This window comes from Chenopodium album, chromosome 1, assembly GCF_948465745.1.
Source record: "Chenopodium album chromosome 1, dcCheAlbu1.1, whole genome shotgun sequence".
NCBI classification, from domain to species: Eukaryota; Viridiplantae; Streptophyta; class Magnoliopsida; order Caryophyllales; family Amaranthaceae; genus Chenopodium; species Chenopodium album.
In genome coordinates this window covers 37,414,848-37,418,498 of record NC_137834.1, presented here as the reverse complement: position 1 = coordinate 37,418,498, position 3,651 = coordinate 37,414,848, and the positions used below count along the sequence as shown (strand labels likewise).

The following is a 3,651-nucleotide window of genomic DNA, read 5'->3' as shown; positions in this document are numbered from 1 at the left end:
GAGGAAGCAATTCAGTGGAGCCAAGGGTGAAGACCCAAATCTTCACATTGCCGACTATTGTCAGTATTGTAATACCATCAGGCAAGCCGGGGTCACTCAAGACCAAAACTGGGAGATTCTCTTTCCCTTCTCTTTAACTAGAAAAGCTAAATTGTGGTTTAATGGCTTAAATAGAACTGCACTTGGTATAACTGACTAGGAAACTCTTGTTTTGAATTTTTATAATAAATACTATCTTGCAGAGAGAACAGCCGTACTACGGAGTGCGATTCAAAACTTTGCCCAAGAAGCCGATGAATCTTTATATGAGGCTTGGGAGAGGTTCAAGGACCTACAAAGAAAATGGCCTCATCATAATTTAGCACAATGGTAGTTAATCCAAGCCTTCTATAATGGCATTGGAAATTCTTCTAGAATAATTTTAGATTCTGCAGCTAATGGGAGATTTATGAATCTTAATGTTGATGATGCAGGTCAGGTTATTGAAGATATGGCGATACATAATTCCCAATATGGGAATCCTAGAGGATTTGCTAACAAGGGGAAACATAGGGTTGACTCTTTATCCTTTTTGCAAGCTCAGCTGACCTCTATTTGCCAAAAATTAGATAATCTGAGCACTGCTAATGTAGCTAATGTTTCTGCGATTAATAATAATTCTAATGAGGCTTTCTGTGAAAATTGTGGTATTTTAGGTCATTAGGAACAAGATTGTAGGAGTTCCGTGGAGCAAGTTAATGCCTTTCAAGCTTATAGGCAGAATAACCCGTACTTCAACATCTACAATCCTGGGTATCGGAACCATCCGTACCTTTCCTACCGGAGTACTAATATTAAAAATCCACCACCACAAGAACCACAGGCGTCACAGCAACAGCAGCAGAAATATTACCACCCCAATGCTGGCCAGAACAACCAACCACAACAACCCTCCTCATATTCCGACCCTTCTTTGGTGGAAATTAAAGCAATGTTGGTAAATATGTAAAAGCACATGGAGAGTAGAGATGCGACAATTGATCAAATTCTAGCACATAATAAAATTTTAGATAATCAAATTGCGCAACTCTATGCTACTCTATAAGCCCGCAAACAGGGAGCTCTGCCGGCACAGCCGACCAGGCCTACGGATCAAGCCTATGCAATTACTCTAAGGAGTGGTTCAAACTATGAAGGGCCCCCTATGCCCAGAGTTGATGAACTTATTTTATTAAATAATGCTAATCTCGATTCTGTTAAACCAAACAATGTAGTTAATAGCCCTGCAGGGCTTAAGGATAGCACTAACATATCTAATTCTACATTGCAGGGTACGACTCCAGAGAAGGTGGCTACTGCTGACAAGAGCAACAATGCTCCAAAGCCAATTATCAAACCTCCATTCCCTAATCGTTACTTGATTACAAATTTGGATAAGCAGTTTGGTAAATTCATGGAGATGGTAAAAGATTTGAAGGTAACAGTTCCCTTCACTGAATTAATCATACAAATTCCTTCATATGCAAAATTTATGAAAGAAATATTGACAAGGAAAAGATCTATTAGTGAGGTAGAGACAGTAGCTTTCACTGCAGAGTGTAGTGTCGTTCTTCAAAATAAGTCTCTACCTAAATTAAAAGATCCGGGTAATTTTTCTATCCCTTGTCATATAGGCAATCTAATGATTGATAATGCATTGTGTGATTAGGGTGATAGAGTTAGTGTCATGTCATTGTCTATGTTCCAAGTTGAATATGGGTAAATTAAAAGCTACCAATATAACTCTACAAATGGCCGACCGTTCTTTCAAATTCCCCTTAGGTATTTTAGAGGATGTCTTCGTTAGAGTAGGTAAATTCTATATACCTGTTGATTTTGTTGTTCTTGATATGGATGAGGATATGCAAACCCTAATTATTTTGGGTAGACCATTCCTTAACACTGTAGGAGCAATCGTAGATGTGAGAAGTGGTAAGGTAACACTATCAGTAGGGGATGATAAAGTTATTTTCAATCTTAATAATACCCCTAAAAGCTCAATGACTGAGGAAAAATGTTTTAGTGTTAATGTGGTTGAGAATTATTCTAACAAGCCCCAAGCTCTTGAAAAAGATCCCTTGGAGGCGTTATCTTGTGTTGCATCCTTTTCAGATGAGATAGACAAATGGCAGAAGGAAGTTGATGCAATAGAAAGAGCACTCTACAATGTTGATCTTGGTTTTGAGGACAAAAAGGTGGAATCAATCAAGCAAGTTGTGCAATTGGAGCCAATGGGAAGTGTTCTGCCAGATCGAGTTGCAAGTGTTGAATGCAATAATAATTTGAAGCAACCCTCGATCAAAGAGGGATCTTTGGTGCGTAACATTGAAGACCTCGTAGTCTAAGTCAAGGAGGATCCACCAGGTAAGGTGAATCGGCGTCGCACAGGGCATGTCAGGAAGCCGCGTCGCAGCCAAAACACCGCTAGACCGGGTGAGAAACCGCCCGATCAAGCGTTAGGCCAAGGGTCCTAGTCATTGTACTTGGTAAGAAGGTCGTGCGGGACCTAGATAAACCAGCGCTTTGCGAGAGGCAACCCGTATTTTTAATGCTTTTAGACTAGTTTTTCTTTCCATTTTCTTACGAGAGGAGAGATGAGGGAATTTAATCAGTTCTATGAGTTTTTGTACAGTTTTGCAGGAAAAGAGTTAGCCAAAATTTTGAAGCAAAGAGGAAAGTGAGAAACTCAACAATTAGCCTCGGGCCCGACCGGGCGAAGTTCGCCTGATCGGGCGCGAGAGTTAGGTCCAAAAAGTGAGTATTTTCGCCCGACTGGGCGCGAAACTCGTCGTATACGGGCAAAGGGCGCCCGAGCGGGCGCGAGAATCGAGGATATGGGGCATTTCGATCACCCGATCGGGCAAATGCCGCCCGACCGGGCGCGAGAGCACAGCGACATTTTGAACATAGATCGCTCGAACGGGCGAGCTGCCGCCCGACCGGGCGCGGCATACCCGACCCTTCCTTTTCCTCTTCTTTCTTCAGCTTTGTTCATTTCACTCTTATTTCTCCATAACTTTCTCTCTCTAAAACGCAAATTCTCTCTACCTTCTCTCTAAGATTTCTCCTCCATCCCTCAACCAAATCCAAAACTTTTTACATATTTGTAATCCCCTCTTCATCCTCTACATTTCATATAAAAATTTTCAGATTTTATTCAAATACATTTTCATACCCATTTCTACCATGGCTTCAAAGAGGGCTAGCCCTATTTTTGGTAGGAGCTCCAGTTCGAGGGAAGAATACGACCCGGATTTCCAACTCCCGTACTGGCCGACGATCCGTATTGCTAGCCGAGAGCAAAAGGAGCGACTAGAACACTTAATCGGGCGTGAGGTAATTCCTTCTCGGTGGTTACACCGCCCTACTCTAGAATCATTTGGTTTGTATGATTTTGTAAAACAATTTTTAAATGACATTGGCATGAGAAAATTTGTTGATGTGCACTATCCTACATTCCGAGAACTTACATGTGAATTCTTTTCTTCTTTACAAGTTGTTAGTAGTAGAAATGGGACGAATTTAATTTTTAGGTTGAACAATAGGAATATTAGTTTAACTTATGTAGAATTTTGTAAATTATTTGAATTAAATTCTGAATTACCTCACCAATGGCATGCGGATTATAAAATG

General features: G+C 40.8%; 1 non-coding gene across 1 annotated transcript; it reads right to left on the bottom strand.

Annotated features, from left to right (window-relative positions):
* Positions 1 to 253: 253 nt before the first annotated feature.
* Positions 254 to 360, bottom strand: LOC145565266 (small nucleolar RNA R71). The gene has a single exon (XR_014095000.1). It is a non-coding gene; the product is annotated as a small nucleolar RNA R71 (small nucleolar RNA).
* Positions 361 to 3,651: the final 3,291 nt, after the last annotated feature.